The following is a 15,093-nucleotide window of genomic DNA, read 5'->3' on the forward strand; positions in this document are numbered from 1 at the left end:
ACAACCAAACAAGAGCCAAAATTACTCTTAAAAATTCTGAGAAATTATAGTGTGATGAAGGTTAACATTACCACTGATGTCATGTAGCCCCTCCCCACAATATGATGTGACAATGAAGACACTTCACCTATGTGATACTCTTCCAAAAATGTAGATTCCAGTCTAATCATAAGACAAAATGACAGACCAGCCCACATGGGGAGGTATTCTACAGTATTCCTGGACAGTACTTCTCAATACTGTTAAGGTAATGAACAATAAGGAAGACAGAGAAACTGTCACAGAGCAGAGGAGCCTGGGAAGCCATGCAAACTAAATGCAATGTGGTGCCCTGGACTGAATCCTGGAGCACAAAATGGATGCTAATGGAAAAACTGATGAAATCCAAATAAAGCCCAGAGTTGAAATCCAAATAAACACCAGCATCTGTTTCTTAGTTGTGACAAATGTACCATCGCATTTTACAATGGTAAAATACATCTAGGTTCCATGGGGGAAACTAGATGAAGGATATGCAGGAAGTCTGTGTACCATCTTTGCAACTTTTCTGTCAATCTAAAATTACGCTGAAACTTAAAAAATGATTTTAAAAACTGAGAAATAATTTTGAGAAAGAATGTTTGTAGCTTGTTGCAACTTAAATGTCTAAAATGAAAATTTGAAGCTCACAAGAATGATGCCTGAATAAATGAAATAAAGTTATCTAAGCAGATGATGTTCTAAATTATTGCCTCTGTGTTCTGAGTTCCATTGTTCTCTTGCCCCTAGCCCCCCAGCTCAAAAAGTTAGTTGAAACTAACAAGTAATTATAGTTAAAAAATTTTTTTAAGTCTTTAGAAAAACATAAATTTGTATGTCTATGCGACACAAAAGGCCATACAAGTGAGGAGATCACATCGGATATTTTTTTTTTGTGCCCCTCTTGTGCAAACAGCCATTGACATGGAACACAGCATGTAATTATTATTGACACATCTCTCCCTGCCCCACATCTTGATTTCTTTGTGAGGTAGAAAAGTAGTCTTTGGAATCATTAGATATAAATATAAATAAATCCCAGCTCCCCAAGTAATTATTAATTAATGTCTTTTGTTTTGTTTTGTTTTTTGAGACAGAGTCTCATTCTGTTGCCCAGGCTGGAGTGCAATGGCATGATCTTGGCTTACTGCAAACTCCACCTCCTGGGTTCTAGCGATTCTCCTGCCTCAGCCTCCTGAGTAGCTAGGACTACAGGCATGCACCACCATCCCTGGCTAATTTTTGTATTTTCAGTAGAGATGGGGATTCACCATGTTGGCCAGGCCGATCTCAAACTCCTGATCTCAGGTGATCTGCCCGCCTTGGCCTCCTAAAGTGCTGGGATTGAACATGTAAGCCACCGCACCCGGCCTCCCCAAGTAATTATTAAGGTAACTCTAAACATTGCAACACATTTCTTAAAGCTATATTTTTAATCATAAAATTAGGTACTAGTAATATAACTTCCAGGGTGTCTAGGAGGATCTCATAGTGTTTAATAGGCATCCAGTACGTGTTAATATCTTTTTGCTCTTAAGGTATTAAAAAATCGCGTTTCCAGGGAAATCTATTGTCTATAGCACACTGGTTCAGATTATCTGACTCTAGCCTTTCATTATCTTTGAATTATATTATAACTTGGTAAATTTTAGATATGTAATAGCAAGGCAAAATGATTCTAGTCTATAAATATACCAATTAGTTATGTGCAGTGGAGAGACAGATCTCCCTCCATTGGAGAAGGCAATTTTGCATTCATTTGCAAGTTCGTTTCAAAATCTAGTTTCTCCATATGCATTTGTGTTTCTTTGGCTTCCTCCCTTTGAATTGGTTGTAACATTTCAATGGTCCTCTCATTAATAACAAATTAAAATATCTAACACATGTCCATTTTACATCTCTATAATAGCCATATTTTACTTCTTGAACATAAATATTATTTTATTCATTTTTATACTTTATAGTCCTATCCTGATAATAAGACGTGTAGTAAATGTTAATCAATAGAATTGATCCAGGATTTCAAATATGTGACCAGTCAGAAGAAGTTAATCTTGCAATCTATAAATCTATAAGATAAAATTCTAGAAAGACACTGGGCTGCCTATTGAAGATCTTAAATGAGCTGTAGAGAAGGAAAGAAAGTTCCAGTGTAAAATCAGCAGCATCTTACTATGAGATGCAGCTGTGGTCTTAGCCATTAAGGGCTGAACCCAGTGGCACTGCCCGCCTCTCGCTTAGGAGGAAATGCAGCTACTTCGTGGCTGCACAGCCAGAAGCAATCTTTGCCACTTATAGAATGCTAAAGTGGCTCCAGGCGGAGGTGGTTTATCATCAGCAGCAGTAATTCTTAATGTTTACCTGCAAACTCCCCGCAAATAGTCAGAGAGCACAGCCATATTCAAAGGTCCATGTGGAATGCTGAAGATCACAGATTTTAGATTCAGACCATGCTAGGTTCAAATCCCAGCACATACTGGCTGCATGAACTTGGAACTGAGAGTTATTTGCTTGCCTAGGAAGCTGGGTCAAGCATACAGTATCATTCAATAAAAGTAACCCTTACAATTATTGGCGATTTGAGGTAAAGTAACAAGGGTTCAAGAATTCTAAGGAAGTTCAAAAGGGAAGACAACATAGACTCTAGTTGTTTCACTTGATTTAATATTCTAAAATTGCCCTCATTAGTCACAATTATAGTTTAATGATCATGTAGTTCCATTTCCTCATTATACTACTGAAACGCTGATGCCATTACAGGTCATTGAAGGGTTTTGCAAAGTGTAATGATGAGTGCCTGGTGAGGGCCATACTAGGACTTAATTCCCCCACTGTCTGATGTGCAGTAGTGCTCTTTCTGAAATATTGCACCAAGTCCAGTTCTCAACTGAATGGCAGCAGAAGAGCAACCTTCTTCAAACAGCCCATCAAGCCACTTTAAAGAAAGAAAGAAAAAACACAATGAAACATAGGGGGACAAGAGGGTCTAGGTGCAATTATCAGTGTACCTGAGACCAGGACCCTGGACCTGAGGTCTCTAGAATTTTGCACAATGCTACTTAGACCTTAACTGTCTTTGATCACTGAATTATTGACTCATCAGCCAGCTATTTTTGTGAAACTTATCACTAAGCAATGATACAAGATTATCATGTTCAACAAAGTGGGTGAAAAATGCAACTATGATCTCAGTTCATTCCAGAATTAAAACAGTAATTTTTTCCACAAAATTATGGAAAAGAAAACTGACAACTGTATAAAAGTTAGCACATAACAAGTTTTCTCTCAAGAAAAATGCAAAATAACTGATAACCTTTCCTTGTTTATTTGAGTAAACTTACAATTAAATGTGTATGTGTGTGTGCAAAAGCAGTACTAAGAGGGGATTTTATAGCTGTAAGCCCCTATGTTTAAAAAAGTAGAAAAAAATTCAGACAAACAAACTGAGGCATCTTAAAGAACTAGACAAATAAAAGCAAGCCAAACCCTAAATTAGTAGAAGAAAAGAAATAATAAAGATCAGAGCACATATAAATGAAATTGAAACGAGGACTACAATAAAATGATCAATGAAATGAAAAGTTGTTTTTATGGAAAGATAAACAAATTGACAGACCTTTAGCCAGACTAACAATAAAAATAAAGAAGATATAAATACATAAAATTAGAGATGAAAAAAGAGACATTACAACCAATAATGCAGATATTCAAAAGATTAATAATGGCTACTATGAGCAAATATATGTCAATAAATTGGAAAATGTAGAAGAAACTGACAAATTCCTAGACACATGCAACCTACCAAGATTGAACCAGGAAGAAATTTACAACCTGAATAGACAAATAACAAGTAATGTGATTGAAGCCATAATAAATAGCTTCCCAGCAAAGAAAAGCCCAAGACCTGATGGTTTCATTGCTGAATTCTAGCAAACACTTATAGAAGAATTAACACCAATCCTACCCAAAGTATTCTGAAAAATAGAGGAGGACAAATACTTTCAAACTCACTCTACAAGGCCAGTATTACCCTTTTACTAAAACCAGAAAAGGCATATCAAAAAAGAAAACTACAGGCCAATATCTCTGATAAATATTGGTGCAAAATTCCTTAACAAAATACTAGCAAACTGCATTCAACAACACATTAAAAAGATAATTCAGCTGGGTGCAGTGGTTCATGCCTGTAATCCCAGCCCTTTGGGAGACCGAGGTGGGAGGATCACAAGTTCAGGAGATGGAGACCATCCTGGCTAACATGGTGAAACCCCGTCTCTACCAAAAAATACAAAACATTAGGTGGGTGTGGTGGCATGCGCCTGTAGTTCCAGCTACTTGGGAGGCTGAGGCAGGAGAAACGCTTGAATCAGGGAGGTGGAGGTTGCAGTGAGCCGAGATTGTGCCACTGCACTCCAGACTGGGAGACAGAGTGAGATTCCATCTTAAAAAAAAAAAAAAAAAAGATAATTTATCATGACCAAGTGGAATTTATCCCTAGGATGCAAAAGTAGTTCAATATACATAAATAAATCAATGGAATACATCATACAATGGAATGGACAAAAAAATACAATCATTTCAACTGATACTGAGAAAGCCTTTGATAAAATTCAACACTCCTTCAGAATAAAAATTCTCAAAAAACTTGGTATAGAAGGAACACACCTCAGCAAAATAAAACCCATATATGACGAACCCACAGCTAGTATCATACAGAATGGGGATAAACTGAAACATTTTCCTCTAAGATCTGAAACACGACAAGGATGCCCACTTTTCCCACTGTTATTCAACATGGTACTGGAAGTTCTAGCTAGAGCAATCAGACAAGAGAAAAAAAAAATAAAGGGAATCCAAATTGGAAAGGAAGAAGTCGAATTATCCTTGCTTCCAGATGATATGATCTCACACTAGAAAAACCTATACACTCCACAAAAAGTCTATTAGAGCTAATAAACAAGTTCAGTAAAGTTGCAAGATACAAAATAAACATGTGAAAATCAGTAGCATTTCTATATGCTAACAGTGAACAATGTGAAAAAGAAATAAAAAGTAATTCTATTTACTATAGCTAAAAATAACATTAGACATGTAGGAATTAACCAAAGAAGTGAAAGATCTCTACAATGAAAGCCCTAGAACACTGATGAAAGAAATTGAAGATGACACAAAAAATGGAAAGATATTCCATGTTTATGAATTGAAAGAATAAATATTGCTAAAATTTTCCTACTATCCAAAAGTCTTCAGATTTAATGTAATCCCTATAGAAACACCAATGACATTCTTCACAGAAATAGAAAAAAATTCCTAAAACTTACATGAAACCACAAAAGCCAAAAGCTATTTCTAGAATAACCAAAGCTATCTTAAGAAAAAAAGAACAAAACTAAAGGAATCATATTACCTGACTTCAAGTTATACCACAGAGCTATATAATCAAAATAGTATGGTGCTGGCATTAAAACAGACACATAGACCAATGGAAGGGAATAGAGAACAAAGAAATAAATCCACATGCCTACAGTGAACTCATGTTCAACAAAGGTACCAAGAATGTACATTGGAAAGAGGACAGTCTCTGCAGTAAATGATACTGGGAAAACTGAATATCCATGTGAAAAATAATGAAGCTTGACTTTTATCTCTCTCATCATATAAAAAATGAAATCAAAATGGATTAAAGACTTACATCTAAATCCTCAAACTATGAAACTACTAAAAGCAAGTTTGGGGAAACTTTACAGGATATTGGAGTAAGCAAAGATTTTTTGAGTAATAACCCACGGTTACAGGCAACCAAAGCAAACATGGACAAATGAGATCACATCAAATTTAAAAGCTTCTGCACAGCAAAAGAAACAGTCAACAAAGTGAAGAAACAACCCACAGAATGTGAAAAAATACTTGCAAACTACCCCTCTGACAGGTGAGTAATAACCAGGATATATAAGGAGCTCAAACAAATCTATAGGAAAGAAAATCTAATAATCCAACTTAAAAATGGGCTAACTATCTGAACAGACATTTCTCAAAAGAAGACATACAAATGGCAAACAGGTATATGAAAAGGTATTCAATGTTGATCATCAGAGAAATGCAAATGAAAACTACAGTTAGATATCACCTCAGTCCAGTTAAAATGGCTTTTACCAAAAAGACAGGCAATAACAAATGCTGGCGAGGAATTGAAGAAAAGAGAACCCTTGTACACTGTTGGTGAGAATGCAAATTAGTACAACCACTATGAAGAACAGTTAGGAGGTTCCTCAAAAAACTAAAAATACATGTAAACCCAGGAGGCGGAGCTTGCAGTAAGCTGAGATCCCGCCACTGCACTCCAGCCTGGGCGACAGAGCGAGACTCCGTCTCAAAAAAAAAAAAAAAAAAAACCTAAAAATACAGCTACCATATGATACAGCAATCCCACTGCTAGGTATATACCCAAAAGAAAGGAAATCAGTATATTGGAAAGATATCTCTACTCCCATGTTTATTGCAGTACTATTCACAATAGCCAAGATTTGGAAGCCATCTGTCTATCAATGCATAAAGGAAATATGGTATATATACACAATGGAGTACTAGTCAGCCATCAAAAATATGAGATCCTGTCATTAGCAACTATGTGGATGGAACTGGAGGTCATTATGTTAAGCCAGGCAGAGAAAGACAAACTTCACCGGTTCTCATTGATTTGTGGGAACTAAAAATTAAAAGAATTGAACTCATGGAGATAGAGGGTAGAATGATGGTTACCAGAGGCTGGGAACGGTGGCAGGGGAGTGGGACGGAATTAGGGACAGTTAATGGGTACAAAAAAGTAGTTAGAAAGAATGAATAATATCTAGTTTTGATAGCACAACAAGGTGATTATACTCAATAATTATTTAATTGTACATTTTAAAGTAACTAAAAGAGTATAGTATAGTTGGAGCGTTTTTAATACAAAGGATAAAGGCTTGAGGTCATGGATACCCCATTTACCCTGATGTGATTATTACACATTGCATGCCTGTATCAAAGTATCTCACATACCTCATGAATATATATACTTACTATGTACTCACAAAAATTTAAAAAATTTAAAAAAGAAAGGGAAGATAATCAACTCTATGATCTCACACCTGATTTTTAAAAAGTCCATGAAAATACCTGTTTAAAAGTGTGCATACAAGACAAGGATGCCCGCTATCAGCACTCCTATTCAACATAGTATTGGAAGTTCTGGCCAGGGCAATCAGGCAAGAGAAAGAAATAAAGCATATTCAAATAGGAAGAGAGGAAGTCAAATTGTTTCTGTTTGCGGATGACATGATTGTACATTTAGAAAACCCCATCGTCTCAGCCCAAAAACTCCTTAAGCTGATAAGCAACTTCAGCAAAGTCTCAAGATACAAAATCAATGTGCAAAAATCACAAACATTCCTATACACCAACAATAGACAAGCAGAGATCCAAATAATGAGTGAACTCCCATTCACAATTGCTACAAAGAGAATAAAATATCTAGGAACACAACTTACAAGGGATGTGAAGGACCTCTTCAAGGAGAACTACAAAGCACTGCTCAGGGAAATAAGAGAGGACACAAACAAACGGAAAAAAATTCCATGCTTATGGATAGGAAGAATCAATATTGTGAAAATGGCCACACTGCCCAAAGCAATTTGTAGATTCAGTGCTATTCCCATTAAGCTACCATGGACTTTCTTTACAGAATTAGAAAAAAACTACTTTAAACTGGATGAACTGATGGAACCAAAAAAGAGCCAGTATAGCCGAGACAATCCTACGCAAAAATAACAAAGCTGGAGGCATCACACTACCTGACTTCAAACTGTACCACAAGGCTACAGTAACCAAAACAGCATGGTAATGGTAACAAAACCGACATATAGACCAATGGAACAGAACAGAGACCTCAGAAAGAACACTACACATCTACAATCATCTGATCTTCAACATGACAAAAACAAGCAATGGGCAAGAGTCCCTATTTAATAAATGGTGCTTGGGAAAACTGGCTAGTCATATGCAGTAAACAGAAACTGAACCCCTTCCTTACACCTTATACAAAAATTAACTCAAGATGGATTAAAGACTTAAAACACAAAACCTTAAACCATAAGAACCCTAGAAGAAAACCCAGGCAAAATGATTCAGGACATAGGCAAGGGCAAAGACTTCATGACTGAAACACCAAAAGCAATTGCGACAGAAGCCAAAATTGACAAATGGGATCTAATCAAACTAAAGAGCTTCTGCACAGCAAAAGAAACTTTCATCAGAGTAAACAGGCAACCTATGGAATGGGAGAAAATGTTTGCAATCTACCCATCTGACAAAGGGCTAATACCCAAAATCTATAAGGAACTTAACTTTACAAGAAAAAAACAAACAACCTCATCAAAAAGTGGTCAAAGGATATGAACAGACACTTCTCAAAGGAAGGCATTTATGAGGCCAAGAAACATGAAAAAAAGCTCATCATCACTGGTCATTAGAAAAATGCAAATGAAAACCACAATGAGATACCATCTCACACCAGTTAGAATGGTAATTATTAAAAAGTCAGGAAACAACAGATGCTGGCAAGGCTGTGGAGAAACAGGAATGCTTTTACACTGTTGGTGGGAGTGTAAATTAATTCAACCATTGTGGAAGACAGAGTGGCAATTCCTCAAGGATCTAGAACCAGAAATACCATTTGACCCAGCAATCCTATTACTGGGTATATACTCAAAGGATTATAAATCAGTCTACTATAAAGACAAATGCACAAGTATATCTACCCTAGCAGCACTATTTACAATAAGAAACACTTGGAACCAACCCAAATGTCCATCAATGATAGACTGGATAAAGAAAATGTGGTGCATATACACCATGAAATACTATGCAGCCATAGAAAAGAATGAGTTCATGTCCTTTGCAGGAACACGGATGAAGCTGGAAGCCATCATTCTCAGCAAACTAACACAGGAACAGAAAACCAAACACCACATGTTCTCACTCGTAAGTGGGAGCTGAACCATGAGAACACATGGACACAGGGAGGGGAGCATCCTACACCAGGGCCTGTCTTGGAGTCGGGGGCAAGGGGAGTGAGAGCATTAGGACAAATACCTAATGCATGCGGAGCTTAAAACCTAGATGACAGGTTGATAAGTGCAGCAAACCACCATGGCACATGTACATGATCATGCCACTGCACTCGAGCCTGGGGGACAAAGCAACTCTGCCATTTAAAAAAAAAGCCTCCATGTTCTGCACATGTATCCCAGAACTTCAAGCAAAATTTTTTTTTAAAAGTGTGCTTAGTAATGTTATTCCTAACATCCCCAAAATGAGCACAACCAGGTGTTCATGAATCGGATAAACAAACTGTGATATAGTCATACAATAAACTATCGCTTGGCAAAAAAGTACAAACTACTGACACACACAGCAAAATGAATGAATCTCAGTAACATTAAATGATGTGAAAAAAAGAAAACCTTACACAAAAGAGTAGATTTATTTGAAATTCCAGAACAGGCAAAACTAATCTGTGATGAAATAAAAAGTCAGAAGTGAGGCCGCTGTGTGTGTTTGTGTGAATATGTATGTATGGAGGGGTATTGCCAGGGTAAAGGCTTTAAAGTAACTTTGGGGGTGGGGGTGAAGATAATGTCCTGTATCTTGATACTATAAGTACATTATTTCATCAAAACAGTGAATTTCCATGTATGATTGTGTGAATGTGTATAACATTTATACTGAAAGAAAAATACTGAACTGTAGTTAATTCTGTGCATGCAGTGTGTGTAATAATGTCTGCAGTTTACTTTTCAGTCTTTCAAAATTAAACAGGCTGATGGATAGAGGGCTAGATGGTTGAATAGGCATGCAACAAAATGTGTAGTAGAATTTAGGTGGTGGATATACAGGTTTGCATGGTAAGTCTTCGATGTTTGCTGTATATTTGAGATTTTCTTCATAATAAAATGCTGAAAGAACCTCAATAAAGGAGATAAGGGTTACTTACATGCATGAACTTTACCATCATCATCACCATTATCATCACTACCATATCCACCAGTTCAATTTCTTGAGAATCTGACTTGGCTTAGATATACTCAAAATGGGTATTATCCTCACACTAATCCTTTGATGTAGACAGTCTTTCCAAGTCACATATAAGGGATGTTAAATTGCTTAAGGTCATCCTCAGTGAATAAGTAGCTTGAGCACGTATACTCTATGAAGTACGTTCTATTAGTTTATTTACTTGTTTTTGCTTAAGTTCTCAACACGACCATTTAGCTCCCCATTGTTTGGTCAAAAAGCAAACAAAGCCTAGTATAAGTTTCTAGACACTCAAATTTTTAACACTATTGTTCAGATGATAGAAGACATTAGGTAAGTAGAAAAAGAAATGATCAGCCAAAGTTTAAATCCCATTAAAGTGATTCCATTAAAATATACAGATAAATTAGGAAGGAGAGCTAATTTGAAATGGAAATTTACATGGCTGATTTTGTTTATCCTGTAGGTGGTTCTAGAAGCGGTAAGGTCCTATTATATAATAGGAGACACTGAGCTGGATTTGGAATGAACAGGAACACGGTCAGTCAAAGACAACTTGCAGGTAATGAAGTTACTCATCTGAGCATAGTAATAGAGAACCCGCCACTTTTGAGAAGCCCTTTGATGCTGTTGTTGTACCTTTTTTCCACTTACAAATGAAAGATGCATAAGAGCACTTTGGATCATGAACTATATCTTTGATTGTTTGCCAGTTACCTTGAAAGATAAAGTTGCTCAGCCACTTTATGCTTGGTAGCCTCATTTCCAAATTACTTCAGGTTATATTAATCTAGAATGCAATGAGATCTTGTCCAAGTGTCTTATGGAAAAATCAGTTCATCCTTGGCATATTTCAAAGAGAATCAGAAGTAGTGTCTTGACAGAGAAATTTTGCTTGGCATCATTGAGACCTGGAAACCTGCCTGGTTGATATTCAAAAAGATTTGTCAATATTGAGAGTGGTGATCCCTGTGTGCAGTCATAATTTTATTACTTCTTTTGCAAAGATACTATTTAGTATTGAGGAAAAGATTTATAAAATTTAGGTGCTAGACCTATAAAGGCTTACTCTTAATGGGAGTATGGAAGTAGACAATTTCCCCTAATAAGACTGCATAGGCTCTCTAACATGCTGCTGCTTTGCTTTTGGCTGGAATTGAATAAACTTGGTGAATCAACACAGATGTTGTAGCCATCGGACCCCTGACTGGCTGTGGAATTATAAGAATTTTGGGGCTGGACCAACTTATCTGAGCTGCCAGTAAGATATTCAATGTAGCCAAATTGAAAATAATAATAGTAATACAGTAAATTTCTTGAATTAAAATACTAAGAATCTTTGATCTGGTCTAATCTCTTCAGGAAATTGCCTGAAAAATGCCACTATACTTTTCTGAAGAGCTAGTTATGAACTCAGATATTCTGACTCCTAGTACATGTCTCTGTCAGCTATAAAAAGTTTAGTCAAGTCTCTTCTCTCACAAAGAATAAATGTCATACAGGTCACCGGAAGGCTAAATGTTTGAAATTGAGCCAAATGTCTATAGGATTAGACTTCAGCTACTGACCATGATGGGCTAAAAGGGGCTGGATTTGTCTTCCTACATTTAACAACAACAAGACCCAACCCAAATATATAAAACAATAGCATTTTCAAGTATTAAACAACAGACAATGCAGTACTGTGAAGTTTAAGAATAGGGAAATAAATGAAATGAGTCCTACAGTATCTTCAGCTGACTGCAAAGTTTCCAGAGCATGGCTCAAGAATAGGAACATGCAGAAAATCCTGGTGGCTTTTCTGAGTTGAGGAGAGATTAGAAAGGCCAACGTGGCCATCATTTGTGGGAGAGAGTATAGAGAGGAAACACCTGCAGCCCTCATCAGAGAGAGAGAAACAGATCTATCAAAAAGGAATTTCTCTCAATGTTTAGCTTAATACCAATTAGCTAATGTATTTAAGGAAACCACCAGAAAGAAGCAGGTGGAACAATCCTTGAGGTTCATACAGGTTCAAGTTCCCATAACGCAGTAAGGAAAGAGCTAACACATGTAGGAGAATCCTCAAAAGTTATAACCTGGACTAAAGATTGTTCTGGATCCACCCAACCAAGCTTAAAAACAAGTCTCAAGAAAATCAAATTATTTCCAAGTAACTTACCTACATTCAAGAAAAAAAAAAAAATCCGCCTAATATTTAAATAAATAATAATTCTAAAAATTTTACATCTAATAAAATTCACACTGTGTGACACTTAATTAAAATTTACTAGGCACGTAGAGAGGAAAAAGACCCATTACAAGTAAGAAAAAAATCAATATAAAGAACCCCAGATATGAAAATAAAACTGATAATAGAATTAGTAGACAAAGAGGATAAAATGATATTATTAATGTATTCTCTACTTTCAGCAGAGGAAAATATAAACATAAGAAGGAGAAAAATAAAAGCTATACAGCTATATAAAAGATACAAGTAAAAATCCTAAAAAAGAAAAATACAATGTCTGAGACGAAAAATGTATTGGATTAGTAGAGATAAGACATTACAGAAAAAAAAATTAATCAACTTGAACACATAGAAACTATCCAAAAATGAAACACACAGAGAAAAGAAGCTTGAAGAAAAGAGAAAAAATGAACAAAGTATTAGTGAACAGTAGGACAATGTCAAATGGCCTAACCTATCTGTAAGGTTAGGTTACAACCGAACCTAGGCATCCAAAAAAAGAAAAATGGGGGTGAGGTGGGGATATAAAAATTTTGAAGAAATAATGGCTAAAACAGTTTTCATCAAATTTTGAAAACTATAAATGCATAGATTCAAGAAACTCAACAAACTCTAAACAGTTTTTTAATCAGACATTTATAATATATCTGTTGTGCTAATTAGATGTCATTGACAGTTTCTAAATTGGCCCCCATTGATCCCATCCTCCTGATGTTAATGCCCTTATGCAATTCCCTTTCACTGCATTTTCGATGAACTTATTGATTTTTATCTAGCGAATAAAATATGGCAGAAGTTATAGGACATCATTTCCAAGATTAGGTTATAAAATGACGGTAGCTTTCATCTCGGTCTCTCTCTCTCTCACAATCTCTTTCTCTTTCATTACTTGTTGCCATAATATGAGGACACATAACATGAGGCCACCTATGTAGAGGTCCACTTGTCAAGGAACTGAGTGAGTTCTACCAACAACCATGAGTGAGATTTGAAACACTCTGGATCCAGGTGGCCATTGAGATGATTGCAGCCCTGGTGGACAGCTTGACTGTGACCTCATGAGAGATCTTGAGACAGAAGCACCCATCTAAGCTAGAACAGCATTCCTGTCCCACCAAAACTCAGATAATAAATGCTTGTTGCTTTAAACAGCTAAGTTTTTGGGTTATTTGTTACACAACACTAGATAACTAATATGTTGATAAGTGTGTGAAATTAGAAAACTTGCATTCTGCCTAGACTGTCTAGCATAGAATATTCCAGAAATATTTCTGAAACAAATAATTGAAAGATAAGACAGATATTCCAAAGAAATATTTTATAAAGATGGATGTAGTTGTTCTTGAATGAAGCATTTTTAAACTGGTAATATTGTTAAAGGAATTCTTTTTTTTTTTTTTCTTTTTTTTTAGTCTTGCTCTGTCTCCCAGGCTGGAGTGCAGTGGTATGATCTCGGCTCACTGCAACCTCCGCTTCCTGGGTTCAGGCAATTCTTTGCCTCAGTCTCCTGAGTAGCTGGGGTTACAGGCGCCTGCTACCATGCTAGGCTAATTTTTGTATTTTTAGTAGAGACGGGGTTTCACCATCTTGGTCAGGTTGGTTTGAACTCCTGACCTCATGATCCACCCGCCTCAGCCTCCCCAAATGCTGGGATTAGAGGTATGAGCCACAGCGCCCGGCCGCTATGGGTATTCTTGAGGGAGAGAGAGATCTTTTCTGGTTGAGGAATGAGGGGATTCTTTGTGGAGGAGACAGTAATTTATGCGGGCTTTGGAGGAGATAGAATTTGGATACATGTTACTGACAGTGAATCTAGCCAGATACTCGAAAATGAAAGAATAAATGCGGTGGTAGGAAAGATGGTAAATCAAAGGTTATGTATAGGAAGCCATGAGCAGAAGGCAAGGTGAGAAAAGAACAAAGATATTAATGGAGATTTAAAAATATATTTTCTACAGATAGAATTGCAAATTTTGTTTTGAGAGCTCATGTTAGGTAGATGCTACATATTAAAACACAGTATTAATTCTTGCAAATAACTTTTTAACACTATACTCTTCTTAATAACAATAGGCATATGCATTCACCTGAGTTACATTTATAGGAATGAGCTAATGAGTTTTTATATTCTCAGAGAATAATATAATCAGATAAGGTACAATGGTAGTTCATTAAGCAGAGTATTGCTGTATTTCAAAAAACTGCAGTGATAGCCACACCTTGAGGAAAGTGTGATTCCAAAGAAAAAAATCAATTTTCTTGTCTGGCTTACATTACAGCTATAGATAGTACAAACTTCGATTATATTGGGCTCATTACCATCATTACTTATATAATCAGACCGTTCCTTTTGACTTGTCTACCTTATTTATCTTCACACTTTTTGGTCTTCTTGTCCAGATGGTCCATAGTAGTTTTGCCTTGCCAATTTAAATTCCAGCTTGCTTCCCCCCACTGTTCATTGATCACTTGATTTTCCATTTTTAATTTCCACCCTTCTGACTTCCAGTCACACTTTTCATGGTGCTGCTAATTCTGCCTTTTATTTGCCTGCCATGTTTCATCATTAAGTGACCATGGAAGTTTCTATCTTGCAGAGGACACGAGCCTCCCTGAGCACACCTCGCTAAAATATGCACTTTAGAGCTACCTAGAACATGGGCATTCAGCAGGATAATGTCTCCACATGCATTTTAAATGTGGATCTCTGAGCCTACTCCTTGTCACTTTACTTCCAGCTCTCAAAGAAATATTGCTTAACAAAATTGTATTTC

Source organism: Theropithecus gelada, chromosome 7b (assembly GCF_003255815.1).
Source record: "Theropithecus gelada isolate Dixy chromosome 7b, Tgel_1.0, whole genome shotgun sequence".
NCBI lineage: Eukaryota > Metazoa > Chordata > Mammalia > Primates > Cercopithecidae > Theropithecus > Theropithecus gelada.